Here is a 16,944-nt window from a genome sequence, read left to right as displayed (position 1 = left end):
AAACTAAGTCAGTCTGTGGTAGGGCAGTCAGGAAAATACCCAAACTAATTCTTCCCTGATTATTATTATTATTTAATACCTATCCAAGTTTATTTGCATACATGTAGAAAGGTGAAATAAGCAAATAGAACTGATTCAAACACACACACACACACTCACGTGGTTATAATTAAATATGATACTTTATTGAAACTAACTAAACAGCTAATCTAAAAGTCTAACTAAATACTAACTAAACCAATCTAAGTAAACCAAGTCTATGTAAGGTAGGCAAATATTTCAAACTTTATTGAAACTAGCAAAACAGTTAATCCAATAGTCCAACTAAACTAAACTAAGCTAAACTAAACTAAACTAAACTAAACTAAACTAAACTAAACTAAACTAAACTTAAACTAACCTAAACTAAACTAAATTATGCAAACATGCCGTAAGCAAATATACACAATACCAAAGTATACAAACTGGGTGATCACCGAAAAAATGTTTTCACAAGTTGTGAAATGCTACATAACAAGGTTTACTGGCCAGATAAATATCTTTAATTACAAATGTAGAGAAAGGTTGAATGTAATTACAATTACGAAAACCTTACATAAATGCAGATAATTGAAATATATGTACAATAATGAAAAACTTAAGCCGGCAAAGACAAATAGATACTATGAAGTAAAATATATTACATGATTGATGGCAAAGGGAAGTAATTTACAAATTACCAGATATGAGAAATATGCTACGTGTACGAGAATAACGTAAAGTTACATTTACTACATAGGAAACAAAATACACAAAGTTGTATCGACAAATGTCACTACACAGAAGTCAGTCACAGATACCGTGAAAGTGAAGGGAATCACATGGCTTGGCAGATCACATGGCTTGGCAGATCTAAGTACATGTGCATGTACACAGAATAGAAAGGGAGCTGTCTATCCCACGAAGAGGCTGGCTGACATTTCTTAGGCAAAAATCCTCACTGGGGGCTCCATTTTGTAACCGGGGTTTGTGATGGCAAATACAAGGTCCAACACAGGCTACGGGTGTGAGTCTTTATTGCCTTATTAGTAGATAACAATGACACAAACATAGACCAACCCAACCACCCTCTACATTATAAGTAAACTAATCCAGAAGCCCATAATATATATTGAATTAAGAACCTACTTTCCTAACAACTTAAAATAACATACAAACCTAAAGGACCTCAAATAGATAAAACATATATACAACAAAACTGTATGTTAATACTTGTGTCTGCCACACATACAAGGGGAAAGGCACAGCAGGGCGAAGGGTACAGTGATATGTTGTATTTAATTATCCAAAGGGCATATCACTAGGGAATGGGACCCCATGCAGAGTAGCCGTCTGTCTTGATGTCCAGGCGTCAATGGTGATGGCTGGGACAATCACTATGGGTATTTAGGATACATTGCATCATTCAATATGGGACAGAACAGGGGAAGACCCGTGAAGATTCCGGGATAGAATTGGTCTTCAGCAACCCATGCTTGCCGTAAAAGGTGACTGTGCTTGTCGTAAAAGGCGACAAACGGGATCGGGTGGTCAGGCTCGCTGACTTGGTTGATGTATGTCATCGATCCCAATTGCGTGGATCGATGCTCATGATATTAATCACTGGATTGTCTGGTCCAGATTCGATTATTTACAGACCGCGGTCATAAAGCTGGAATATTGCTGAGTGCGGCGTTAAACAACAATCCAATCCAATCCAATCCAGAACTGGGGAAACTCCTGTTCTCATGTCTCTTGAGGTAGGAGAGCTGCCTAAACTGTCACTCTACAGGACTTCATCAGATTTGTCAGATGTTAAGTGAGTATTAAATGCATCTTGGTGAGTGAGGTGTTGGTGCACTGTTCACATAGCCTTTTTCTTGCTTGTTGCGTTCATCATAGAGACAATGTGATCCCCATTCACATTCTTGGTGGTGATGTACTGGTTTATTATTCTCAGCTACTTCAGCTGTAGTGCCTTGCCCACTGTGTCTGTGGTTCACTCCGTGCTCTCCCAAAGATGGGCTGTATGTGAATCTCTTCATCATGCCGCCAGTTATAGCCGAGCCAATTTAATTTGGATGGACCATATCACAATATTGATGGACTTTGATTTGTCTGTTTCCGCTATGAATCTAAGGTCTACTGGAAGAAATCCAATGTGATTGCACTGTGACAAGCATCTTCAATTGACCTTCACACTTCGCTACTTCCGGTTTGAAAGCGAGGCTTGGAGAGCAGAAGGTGAAGGCTGGATAGCACATGGAACACATGGAGATGTCAACGAGGCACGCAATCGGGACAAACTGTGACAATTTAACCATTCCGGTACTATCACGGCAACATTTATCATAAGTATTGAACATTATTCTTATTCTCATCATTGACAAACTATTCTACTGTTATCTGGTCTCCTTACTGATATAAATTTAGCAAGTGAGTCTGGCCGTTCTGTTGTGATTTAAATTTCAAATATCCATGACCACCTGGTAACTCCCAGTGCAGTTTATGGTAGCTGAACAGACTTAATACAAATCCTACTGGGTTCGTGTAAAGAATAATTCATTGTGAACACAACAAACTATTGATTGTGAGTTTGAATAACTTTGCGAGTTGTATTTGAAGTCGAAATATTGACCTTTTGACCATTTCTATATTCCAGAAACTTACTAAATTGATATGTTGATATAATGTATCTTATTGTAACCTATTGAGAATTTACAATCATAACAAATCAGAATTCATCATCAGTTGTGTATTTGTTGTAAATTGTAATGGACTCCAAATATTAGACCTCTAGATCTACTAGTGCTGCTTTGATTGTGAACAGTTGTTATTTTGATTGTCAATGTTGACAGATAAGATAGCATGAGGTGTAATATTTCAACTGAATTATTACATAAAGGGTGTATTAATATTTAAAGTGAACTACAGTTTGATCTGCAATCTACCAAAATGATATTTACTTTTCTGTACCAAATGTATCATGAACAAAAACCCTACTAATTAATGGCCAGTAAATGTTCAATCTACATGTGATCTTTATATAATGTACAGAAACAGATAACTCTTTGACAGTCTGTATTCAAATATTTCAAATTCATAAATTGATATTGACATTACTATAAACTTAAAGTATAAACAGAATTACTTTTAATTCCCATACGTAATGCAATCATAACTCATTTATTCCCTTTGTTTAATTGTGAAACCCATCTGGTTTTATGTCCACAAACATGTTTTGAAACTTTTAAAACAAAATGATTTCTTTTGTGCAAGCAATTGCCATGTGATGTATTATTGATTATTAACCATATTAAGTTATATATTAGATGATAGTTGTGCTTACTGTGTCAGTGTGCAATAATTATATTGTTATGATGTAATAGTTTGCTATTGTTAACAATCTTTAGAACTTTAGTTTATTTCAATCAAATCAAGTGGTGTGATAATTTTGATAATTTTGATAATTCAATCAAGACTAGAAAAAAAATAATATAAAGACATAGAGGAAATTTGTTTCCTTGTCAAATAACGATGATAGCACGAACTTATCTCATGTTGTGATCTATCATGAGTGGCACAGCCACAAGTCAAAATATCAACTTTAGTAAACCACAAGAAGAGATATCATTTCATTTGACAAAAAAATACATGTCTTATATTTTCTTTGTGATCTTCAGGAGCTTACTCAGAAAACCATAGTGTCAATGAAAAGCGCTATTCACTCATTCAACAAATGTGCTTCCATGTCTCATTTCACTTAAATAGGACGAGGAAGTGAAATGCCTTATTCACTCACTAAACAACATGGCCACTATTTGTCAGACACTACAAAAACACATTGTACTATTTGTTAACAAGCAAGCAAATAACTTTGTCCAGGAATTTAATTTGGTGCTTTTGACTGACAAGGACACCCGGTCCATGTTTAGTTTAGAAAAGTCTGAATAACTGAAGTGGACGAAAAAAAGCTTATATTGTGAGAAAAATAGACATGAAAATTTCGGTTTGTTTTTCTTTGTTAAATATGAGAAATCCAGATTGTTCCATCAACATAATTTGTACCAGTACATTTATTTTATCTTGGCTTGATTACCAATTGAAGTTATTCCTTTTTATCTTTTGTTATTTTATCTGCACTCATATCTGATCAAGATATTTTCAGGATAAATGTATTAGTAGCTTCCTTTTGATATACAATTACCTATCATCATATAGATTTAGGTCGGGGTGTTCAAGAAGTTGGTGTTTGTATCAGTTCTTATATTTCTTCTATTTCATGCATTGTTTATATTTATTAACTTTAGGTTTCCTTGTAACGTATTTTAAACATGTCACACATCACTACTTTTGTCGTGCACGGTGCAATCTTAACCGGCAATAATCGGTTAAATAAGTTATGTTTGAAGGAAAAGTAAAGTGTCATTGTTCACACTGAATAGAGTTATGTATTAGACACAGAGGATACCATTTTTTGTTTGAAATGTCCAACAGTGAAATACACAACATGCTCTCTGTTCCCTATCAGCTGGTGCGACTCACACTGCCTAGAGCTATGCTCTCCAAGCCTCGTTTTCGATCCAAGATGGCGAAAGTATGGAGCCAACCCAGTACATACAACTTTCGTGACCTTTTGTGTTTTTTGTTTGAGCTGTTGAAAGATGCTTTAGCGGTAGTGGGTGTTAGTATGACTCAACTTCTCCCCATATGGAACACTTGTATATCAAGCTGTTATTTCCACCCTTTTAGAATAAATGTCATCTGTAAAACCATGACACTCTTGATGACACCAGTCACCACAATAATCACACATGATATGTGGGCCTTCATCATCCTTGATGAGGCAAACTGAACAGGGATCTTCTGTTGCTGACTCAGAACTCAGAATCAGCTTGCATTTCTCGAGCACATGTTTGAGGACGTATTCAAAATATCTCAATGCACTTCATCAGCAACAAAAAAAAAGCATCTGGGGTAGGTGTTCTTGAGTGGAAATATCAGTGACTTTTCCACTGACTTCTGTACTTATGGTGTGATAAAGGTTTATGGTATAATGGGAGGTGTTTCACTTTACCTTGTATATTGTCTCACGTTTTGCACCACCTCTGTCAACACTGTCGATTCTTGTAGCTGCAGTAGAAAGGTTTACAATTTTTAATGAAGAGTTCATAAATCCCCGCATTGAGGTAGCTTCTTGGTCCTCCTCCAGTGTGCTTAAATAGAACAGATTCCCTGTCTGCAGACTTACTGCTGAGTGCCTTGGCTTTGTTGAGGGTTGGGGGACTATACGTTACTCTATTGGTACCATGTGTCCTCCTCCAGCGTGGTTAAATAGAACAGATTCCCTGTCTGCAGACTTACTGCTGAGTGCCTTGGCTTGGTTGAGGGTGGAGGGACTCTACGTTACTCTATTGGTACCATTGTGACATCTCGTATGATGACACGTAATGATATGTGGGAAGACACTCCGCGAATAGTTATTTGTCTCACAAAATGAGTCCCGAACCCGGAATGTAGAAATATATATATTATTGTCCAAAGGGAGGGCCTGCAAATACAGTCCGATGTCAGAAATCTCTATATGACCGATTCCACTTGTCTACTTAGAGTAAATCGGATAAACCAAAGCAGTTACACACTGACAGAAGCTTAATTTTCTCTCGAATGTCAATGTGAATTACCTGCCCTGTCTTCATTAGGCCGGGTGCTCCACGCTGTAGTGGTGACAGCATGGAAGGACCATCACTTGACGTCCCTCATAGCCTGGACTGTGGACCTCATCAGTTGCGCTTTGTCATTCCCGATTAGCGAGTTTGCGATGAAAGGGAGACATATGGTGATTCTATGGTCAATCGGTCAAGGGACTCTCTCACATAAATGAATTATGTGACGGATTTATTAGATCCAGAATGGACTTCGTGCGAGTGCGTGCAGCAGCCAACCAGACCCCGTCGACGGTGATGTTTTATTTATACTCTTGGTATCAAGTGTATATAATGGGATATGTAAATGTGGACATATATAGTGTTTCAGGGTTAGGCCTGGTGTCTGCCATCAGCTTGCATTAACCTTCCCGTCAGCAGTCGTTCCTCTGGTAACAACCCCAGTGTCAAGGCTGTAACTGTTAGGGCGATGGGACTCGCCTGACTCCCATCCCTGTCACTTTTGCCGAAGATGGGGAGGGTGAGGGGGGTTGGTGGGGGGGTGAGGAGGGATCCTTAATCTGTCGGCAGCATATGCGTTTGTTTCATCTCAGTCGTGAACGTCTTTTTGACTGGTGTCACTTTCGGGTTCCCACTCACAATGGCTGAGACGCCGTGGTTAGGTTGAAACACTGTTCAAAGATGCGTTTAACCCATTTCACTCACTCACTCAGTTATTTCCCCGCGAGGAAAGATACATAGCCTCTGAACCATATAATAATAATATTACATATAATAATCCTGACCGTACCAAAGTTTAACCGACAGTGTCACATTCAGCACATCTGTAATGAGGTGCATTTCCACGTCTACTCTCAGACTTCATTGCCTTTCGAACCAAAACTTTGCATGGCAGCAGCGGTCTCTATTGACCTTTTTCACACTTTCGCCATCTTGGATCGAAAACGAGGCTTGGAGAGCATAGCTCCATGCAGTGAGAGTCGCATCAGCTCATAGGGAATAGACAGCATGTTGTGCATTTCACTGATGGACATTTCAAACAAACAAAAAATGGTATCCCCTGTATATAATACATAAGATATTTCACATTAAATCATGAGGTCCAACTGAAATATGCCTGTTATACACTGGAATTAGCATTTTGCTGTCAGGATCCCGGAAGTGAATCGAAAGGTGCATTTCGAGATACGTATTTCAGAAATAGATTGTTTTATCATAACCTCGTCGGCATATAGGTACAATGTGACAGTACATTCAATGACAGAAGTTTTCTATCATAAATAAACCCCATAACATGAAACACGTCAGTGTACTTTTGCAAAATTGCTCAGTCAATGCGTGGCTTGGCGAACTCTAGATCAAGATTGAGATCATGTTTATTTCACGTTTCATAGTGGTGTTTGCTGCACAACGCACTATCGTTTTGCCAGTTGACAAAAGACACTTTTTCTGCTATGATTTTCATTTTAACATATTACAATGTTAATTATGAAAATAATTCGTGTGTCAAAATAAATATTTAGAAGGGGCGATAACCCTATTCAGTGTGTACAATGACAGATGATACTTTACTTGCTCTTCAAACATCACTTACTTAACTGATTATTTCCGATTGAGATTGCACCGTGCACTACAAAAGTAATAATGTGTGAACTGTTTAAAATAAGTTAAAAGGAAACTAAAAATTGATAAATATAAATAATGCATGAAATTGAAGAAATATAAGAATTGATACAACTACCAACTTCTTGAACACCCTCACCTAATCCTGTATGATGAAAGGTAATTGTATATCAAAAGGAAGCTACTAATACATTTATCCCGGATAGTTTGAAAATGTCTTGATCAGATATGAGTACAGATAAAATTAAAGCTGCAAGCAGCAATGGCGGGCTCCAAGTTACACTGTGCACAAACGTCCATGTTCGAATCCTTAAAGGGTTTCCTTGTACCAAATCCGTCACAAGTAGGCACAACTTGCAGGGTATTGCCGCTACGAAATTGGCGTGTGCTAAGTCTGTTTTAAACCCATTTCCGACATCAAACATGTTCGAATCCTCAAAGGGTTTGTTTGTACCAACACTGTCAAAAGATAGTCACCGTTTGCAGGACATTGGCGTGTTCCAGGGATGTCCCAAATTCTAATCAAATATTACCACCAAGTGTTGTTACTTTTTCCATGCACCCAAGAACAGAAAATAAGATGCATATGATACACTAACTTCATGTAAACTTGCAATAGTTTCTGTCAACACGCTAACAAGATATGATCGTTAAAGTAAAATTTCGGTAATTTATTTTATCAAAATCAAAAGCCAATACAACCGCAACTAAAACAGATATCCCAAAACGGCTATGAGAGTTTGCTGTGTTGTGTGTGGAGACAATTCTCAGAAAATTTGGAAGCATTTTATGCAGTGGATTCAGAGGAGATAGGATTTGAAGACAGGTACCCAAAAGACACTGTGAAAACCTTGAATCCAATATGGCTGCCAAACCATGTGACCAATGACCAAAGTCGAAGAACAAAAAATGTCAAGCAGCTCAAGCAGCAGAAACATGCAAGTTTTCAAAGTAATCGGATAAGCGGTTGCGGAGCAATAGGGCGAAATACATCTTTTAAAAAATCCTTGTCTTTTAGTTATCCGCCCTTGGCCTTTGGGCCTACGGCCTTGGGTTTTTGGCGGGCACTAGTACCCAACGGTCTTCATACTCATACAAAATTTGAACAAAATCAAGCCAGTGGTTTGTTTGCTAGCTCTGGTACAAAAATCGGCGGAATAATAATAATATTAAATCAAATGCTAACACTGGGACTCTTCAGCCTTTCGGCTTGGGGACTCTTTAACAGGCTGTAACTTCTTTGTCAGTTGGGCTCCAGTCAAACGGATTAGCGTTCTGCGTTCGTCCGGGCCCCGGGTTCCTGTCGCATTGCTGAGATAAAGTGTTAAACTTGTTTCCGACCTCATTCATATTCGAATCCTCAAAGGGTTTACCTGTACCAACGCCGTCAAATGTACGGAACCTCTTGTGAGACATCACCACTACTAAATTGACATGTGCCTGGGTGTCCCAGGATGTTTTAACCAATTTCCAACTTCGACCATGTTCGAATCCGCAAATGGTTTTCTTGTACCAACGCAATCAAATGTAATAAACCGCTTGTGAGACATCACCACACGTGTCTCAGGGTGTTCTTAACCCATGTTTGACTTCGACCATGTTCGAATCCGCATATGGTTTGCTTGTACCAACGCCATCAAATGTAATGCACCGCTTGTGAGACATCACCACACGTGTCCCAGTGTGTTCTAAACCCACGTTTGACTTCGACCATGTTCGAATCCGCATTTGGTTTGCTTGTACCAACTCCGTCAAAAGATAGTCACCGTTTGCAGGACATTACCGCTACCAAATTGGCGTGTGCCACAGTTTCCCAGAGTGTACTAAACCAATTTCCGACCTCGACCATATTCTAATCCGCAAATGGTTTGCTTTAAACAACGCCGTCAAAAATAAGGTACCGTAGCAATTGGCAATTGAGAAATGAAGAATCAAGCCAGCGAGTCTGACCACCCAATCCGATTAGTCGCCTCCTGTGACAAGCATAGTTGCCTCTTGAGACAAGCATCGGTTGAAAAGACCAATTCTCCGATCTAATCCTGGTCGTCAAGGGTAGTGTACATAATACCGAACAAGACTGTGGAAAACGCTTGGATATCTGCACAGCCAGTGAATGGGGGTGTATGGTAGATTTATGAGTCGCTTCCTTCAGTATTTGTACTCAAGGCTGATTTTTTTACTTAAATCAAATCATACCACACCAAGCAGTGGTGCATTCAGTATGCAACCCAGGACAAAATGAGCTACATATAGTCTCAAAGCTTCATGCAAACTTTCAATAGTTTCTGTTAAGAACCTTACAAGCTATGATCTTAAAAGTAAATGTTTTGGTAAAAAAAATGATCAAAATCAAAATCCAATATGACCGCAACTAAAAAAGATATCCAAAAACGGCTATGGCTATTTGTTGTGTTCTGTATGGAGACAATTCTCAGAACGTTTGAAATCATTTCATGCAGTGGATTCAGAGGAGATAGTATTTGAAGACAGGTACCCAAAAAACCCTGTCAAAACCTTGAATCCAATATGGCTGCCAAACCACGTGACTAATGACCAAAGTCAAAGAACAAAAATTATCAAGCAACTCAAGCAGCAGATACATGCAAGGTTTGAAAGTAAACAGACAAGCGGTTGTGGAGCAGCAGGGCAAAATATATCGTCAAAAAATACTTGTTTTTCAGTTATCTGCCCTTTGCCTTTGGGCCTACGGCCTTGGGTTTTTGGCGGGCACTAGTACCCAACGGTCTACAAACCCACACAAAATTTGAACAAAATCGAGTCAGTGGTTATTTTGCTAGGGCAGGTACAAAAATCGGCGGAATAATAAATAATAATAATAAATAATAATAATAATAATAAATCGAACGATTACAATAGGGCTCTACAGCCTTTCGGCTTGGAGCCCTAATAAATAATAATAAATCGAACGATTACAATAGGGCTCTACAGCCTTTCGGCTTGGAGCCCTAATAAATAATAATAAATCGAACGATTACAATAGGGCTCTACAGCCTTTCGGCTTGGAGCCCTAATAATAATAATAAATAATAAATCGAACGATTACAATAGGGCTCTACAGCCTTTCGGCTTGGAGCCCTAATAATAATAAATAATAAATCGAACGATTACAATAGGGCTCTACAGCCTTTCGGCTTGGAGCCCTAATAAATCGAAAGATATCGACAGGACAACAGGATTACAATAATAAACTGGACAATCCCAATCTACACAGGAAATTTGGTCGAAATCGGACCAGTAGTTTCCGAGTTACAAGTGTTCAAAGGTCTGCCATTCAGAGGTCTGCTGTACGGCAGCTTGTGGCAGGGTGACAGGCAGGGTGGGTGGCAGGGTGACAGGCCGACAGGCCGGGTGGCACTTTGTGACAGGGGGTCAAATAGTCCGGGAGAAGAATGAGCGTGGCTCCTTTGTCCATTGAGCTACAGGCAAACGGATCAGCGTTCCGAGCTCGCCAGCAGCCCGGCTTTCTGTCGCACTGCTCGGATAAAGTGCCGAACCCGAACCTGTTTCCGACCTCGTCCGTGTTCGAATCCCCAGATGGTTTGGTTGTACCGACGCCGTCCAAAGCAAGGAAACGCTTGCGAGACATCGCCGCTACGAAACTGACGTGTCCCGGAACGTCCCGTGATGTTCTACGCCCATTTCAGACGTCGCGCATGTTCGAATCCGCATAAGGTTTGCCTGTACCAACGCCGTCAAACGTAAGGAACCGTTTGCGAGACATTACCGCATGTGTCCCAGTGAGTTCTTAACCCATTTCCGACCTCGAATCCTCATGTTCGAATCCTGAAAGGGTTTTGCTTGTCCCAACTCATGCAAAAGATGGTCACTGTTTGCAGGACATCACCGCTACAAAATTGGCGTGTGCCTGAGTCAACCAGAATGTTCTAAACCCATTTACCACCCAGACAATGTTCGAATCCCGATAATCGCCTCTTAAGACAAGCATGGGTTGCTGAAGACCAATTCTAACCCTGATCTTCAAGGGCAGCATACATACTGCAAAAGACACTTGACGGTCAAAGGGAAATAACCCTAGGTTTTCTGAGCGATGTATTCGGTATTTTGTCCATATTACCACCAAGCGGTGTTACTTTTAGCATGCAGCCAAGAACAAAAGATGAGCTACATGTGTCCGACTAGCTTCATGTAAACTTTCAATAGTTTCTGTGGAGAACCTTACAAGATGTGATCCTTATATAAAGGAAAAATTCGGTGAAAGAAATCACCAAAATCAAAATCAAACAGAGCCGTCACTAAGACAGATATCCAAAAACGGCTAACAGAGTTTGGTGTGTTATGTGTGGAGACAATTCTCAGAAAGTTTGCAAGCATTTCATGCAGTGGATTCAGAGGAGATAGTATTTGAAGACAGGTACCCAAAAAACCCTGTGAAAACCTTCAATCCAATATGGCAGCAACTAAAAAAGATTTCCAAAATCGGCTAACAGAGTTTGATGTGATATGTATGGAGACAGTACTCGGAAAGTTTGGATGCATTTCATGCATTGGATTCAGAGGAGATAGGATTTGAAGACAGGTACCCAAAAAACCCTGTGAAAACCTTCAATCCAATATGGCAGCAACTAAAAAAGATATCCAAAATCGGCTAACAGAGTTTGATGTGATATGTATGGAGACAGTACTCAGAAGGTTTGGATGCATTTCATGCAGTGGATTCAGAGGAGATAGGATTTGAAGACAGGTACCCCCAAAACCCTGTAAAAACTTTGAATCCAATATGGCTGCCAAAGCACGTGACCAATGACCCAGATCAAAGAACAGAAAATGTTCAGCACCCGAAGCAGCAGACATGTGTAAAGTTTGAAAGTAATCGGACAAGCGGTTGCGGAGCAATAAGGCGAAATATATCTTCAAAAAATACTTGTTTTTCAGTTATCTGCCCTTGGCCATAGGGCCTACGGCCTTGGAATTTTTGTGGTATTTGGTACCTAACACCCTGCACACACACACAAAATTTGAACAAAATCGAGCCAGTGGTTAAACTGCTATCTCTGGAACAAAAAACGGCGGAATAATAAATAATAATAATAATAATAAATAATAATAAATCGAACGATTACAATAGGGCTCTACAGCCTTTCGGCTTGGAGCCCTAATAAATAATAATAAATCGAACGATTACAATAGGGCTCTACAGCCTTTCGGCTTGGAGCCCTAATAATAATAATAAATAAATATAGCTGCAAGCAGCGATGTCGGGCTCCCGCTGTGTAAGAATTGTGGAAGCGGATCCTGTTCTATTCATAGATGTACTTTTGTAAAATTGCACTTTGGTTATACAGAGTACTAAAAACCATTGAAACTGAGTTCTTAATAAAACTAATTGATTACCATTAAGGCATTTTCTCCTGTTGTTATATAAAAGCATTCGGATATGCGGAAGGATATGTGCTATACTGTGCACGACTATAATATGATCTGGATTATCAATAGGATATTTCACCTGTCCGTTTTGACCAAGAAAAAAATTCCCATTTTGGCCCTGTACCTGTTAAGTATGGAAGATACCAGCATGCAGAGGTGTTGGTGACTTGTTATTGTAATATGCAGGAAATGGATCTTGTAATTTGACCCGTGCTCAGGGATGAGATGGCTTGGGACATTATCTAACAGTAAGAACACATGTCAGTCATCTCTTGTCATCTCCTTGTTGAAGCAATTCAACCAATCAGCTAAGAAAACCCCAAGTCTTCCAAGCGTTTGTGATCAAAGTTTAAAAGAAGATTAGCTGTAAACACAATGGAGATCAATGCACTTAAGTAGGTTGAGAAAGGGACTGGTTTCTAAACCATAATGATATGGGTAAATAATACTCCTTAAAGTTGGCATTATATCTGGGATCTTTCAGGAAAAAATGGAAGTATCAAAAATGAACAGGTTCGTATTATAAAAAGGTAAGTTGATAGTGCGGAAATCCGTTCCAAAGAAAATAAGGCATTTTATAAAAAGAAAACCAAACATGTTGTACAACGATCCTTTTAGACAGGGAGCAACTGAACGGATCTAGTGTACAAGTACGGGAAACTGTGCACTTTCCACTGGCAGAATGTATTACAAACAGCGTGAAGAGAATCTATACAGAAACAGACTATAGAAGTCGCTACTATTGAAAGGAAGTGAACATATAAATGGTCTGTTATTACTTGAAATTGTGGTAATACAATTAAGACAAGTACCAGTAAATTAAACGGAAAGTTCAGCGATATTAAATCACAAACGTACAAAATGCGTGCTTTCTGCTGGCAGAGACTACTGAAAACAGCGTGAAGAAAATCCATAATGAAACAGACTATAGAAATCGCTGCTATCGAAACATGAAGTTAACATATCACCCGTCGGTTACTATACTTGGAAGTTGCGGTAATACAATTATGACAAGTACGAGTAAATTAATCGGAGGGTTCAGGAATATCAAACTTTCAATCACAAACCTACCGTAAATCCCGCAGTCCGAAAAAGATTTATGAAGGAGGTGTTTCCCTGGGGTGGGGAGGTAGGGTCCGTTTTGACTGGAGGAGCCCACACTTGGCTCTCGGATGACCCCGCTGCCAGAAGCTTAGGTAATCCGATATAGCGCTACCACTGCCTCACTCTCCATTGCCGTGCACGTGGATCACGTTCCAATATGCACCCGACCGACCGACCGACCCGGCCGCATGGGACTGAGGTACGCTGACACGCTGTGAGGCCAATACACATGTATGCGCAGTTCTTTGCTTAACTCTGTTGACAATGTGTATTGTGAATTCGCGCCAATTGATGCAGATATTAGTTTTCACATAACAAACACACGATGTCGTTATTTACTCTCAGCTACACTGTTTTCTATGCAGAACCATTGAACATGCGAGCGCAAACGTAAATGTATTTCTATAGTCCGTTTCTGCTTGCGTTATCCATCAGCTGTATAAACACTGTATCTCATTGACCCTGGTAACTGATTTCTGTAGTCCACAGCCGAAAACTATACACAAAGCTCACGTACTGCAGACTGTAGTTTGGTATATAAATAAACCTATACCACTGGTCTATCGACAATCATGTAGCGTATAGCGCAAAGAGGACACAGTATTGCTGGCGATTGAAGTGCAGTGAACGGGACGTAGTTGTGATTCTATGGCTGCTTCTTTCAGTGTCTTTTACTTTAAAAAATGTTTGAAGAGTTCGTAAAGCACCCATGTCACCCCCACTAAATGACATTTTCAGAACATGTGAAATAAGAGTTTGATGTATGTAGGATTTGTGATTTGTGACTGCATTTTAATATCGAATTGCACATGTAAATACTAAAGATTGCCTAGTCTGCCAGTTATAGAATGATCTGGTTAGGAGCAAGATGCTGAAAGATGTTGTTATACATAAATTATGCATAATTTCTCTCCCCGTCGTCTTATTTCCTATGTCGCTACAATTGGTCGTGGTAGCACAGACATCCCCACTCAATATACATATACCAAATCTGGTCGAAATCGGACGAGTAGTTTCGGAGTTATGGGTATTTAGAGTTCAGCTACGGGTATTTAGAGTTGTGCTATTTGTCAAGTTTATGGACCTGGGCCAAAGAGTGCTATTTTCAACTCTCTGTAGTTTCGTTGTCTGTTGAGCTAGAGTTAATCTGTTTGGTGTTCTGGAATCGCCAGGACAAGGGCTATCAGGGCAACATATCACATACGTATATTTTCATTGAAGTTGTTAGTATGGTACTTGGAGCCAAAGTCTGGAGAGTTTGGAAGCTTTCGAGCTGGTAGTTTGAGCTGAGGAGATTTTGGGAGTCAAGTACTGAGATATCTGCTAAAAAACAGTGCAAAAACACTTAATCCGATCTGGAGGCCAAACGAAGCAATTTCGCTACATTGGATGTGTAGAGAATTTGTTGGCCATCTGATTGCGCACCAGTTCAAGAATTTTGGAAGTCTTTGGAGCTTTCGTGGCGGAGATATTAGCTGTTGAAATCGCGATTTTTAAAGTTGTTTTGAGTTATCTGCCCTTAGTCTTTGAGTCTAGAGTCTTGGGATTTTTGTGGTATCTGCTTCAGGACCTAAGCTATCTTTGTGGAAATTTTGAAGAGATTCTGAGCAGTAGTTTTGGAGGTAGGATTGGAACAAAAATCGGCGGAATAATAATAATAATAATAATAATAATAATAATAAATAATAATAATAATAATAAATCGAACAATTACAATAGGGCTCTTGCCAGGATGGCAGGGAGCCCTAATAAGAAATCCTTATTTTTGCGATTTTGGCACTTTTGACCCTGGGATCGGGTAGCTGGACTAAAACCATTTAAAAAAATTCAAGGTCACCAAGGTCACGGGGTCAAGGTCATTTAGGTGGTCCGTAAAACGAAAATGTACTTTTTTTGGCGAGCTCTCACGCGACTGTTATTGCATGTATGGTGGAAGTGGTTGGTAATTATGCATTACCCCGACCAGTTCTAGCACATGTATAGGTAAATTTTGATGATATGCATGTCCGCCGTCCGTCCGCGCGTCTGTCCACCAAAACTCTGTTTTGTCATTTTCTCACGTACTATCTAACTTACAAAGCTGAAACTTTGCAGACATCTTCCCATGGTCTGTATCTAATAGTGCTGGGAATATCAATTCATTTCGTTGTCAAGTTTGGTTTCCATGGCAACCTGACGAAGAAAAACTTAAATCCAAGATGGCGGCCAAACGGCTGGAAATATCCATTTTGACGGCCCGATCGAAAATGATCGCTATCTCATGACGGTGTCACATGCAAAATATGGTAGCTATTGGAGCAATTTTGGCGGAGATATATGCTGTTTTGTGCCGTTTTTATCACTTTTGGCATTTTCACGGTCTTTAATCCAATATGGACGCTAAATGACGCAACTTTTGACAAACAGCTAAGAACAGGAAATGTTCAGCGTCTGATGCTGGTGCATTGTGGTAATTTGTAGCACTTTCTATCAAGAACTTTAGCAGCTACGTAGTTTGCAAAGTAAAAATATGAGAGGCTAGCTAAATCCAATATGGCCGCCACATCACGTGACTTTTGACATAAGAGCAAGAATAGATCTTGTTCAGCAACCAAAGCAAGACTCATCAGTAGTTGTTCAAGTGCCTTACCTGATAAGTTTCCAATGCTAGAGCTTGCTAAAGATGTCCTATAAAAAGTTTGAAAATAACTTTCAGCCGGAAGTTGCAGTCAATATGGCGGCCATTGAAGACATATCTCAGAATGTTTTCTTTGAAGTTGTTAGTATGGTACTTGGAGCCAAAGTCTGGAGAGTTTGGAAGCTTTCGAGCTGGTAGTTTGAGCTGAGGAGATTTTGGGAGTCAAGTACTGAGATATCTGCTAAAAAACAGTGCAAAAACACTTAATCCGATCTGGAGGCCAAACGAAGCAATTTCGCTACATTGGATGTGTAGAGAATTTGTTGGCCATCTGATTGCGCACCAGTTCAAGAATTTTGGAAGTCTTTGGAGCTTTCGTGGCGGAGATATTAGCTGTTGAAATCGCGATTTTTAAAGTTGTTTTGAGTTATCTGCCCTTAGTCTTTGAGTCTAGAGTCTTGGGATTTTTGTGGTATCTGCTTCAGGACCTAAGCTATCTTTGTGGAAATT

The sequence above is a fragment of the Haliotis rufescens genome, unplaced genomic scaffold, assembly GCF_023055435.1.
Source record: "Haliotis rufescens isolate VD_foot unplaced genomic scaffold, xgHalRufe1.0.p SCAF_20, whole genome shotgun sequence".
In the NCBI taxonomy this organism is placed as follows: domain Eukaryota; kingdom Metazoa; phylum Mollusca; class Gastropoda; order Lepetellida; family Haliotidae; genus Haliotis; species Haliotis rufescens.
Note: the sequence above shows the minus strand (reverse complement) of the source record.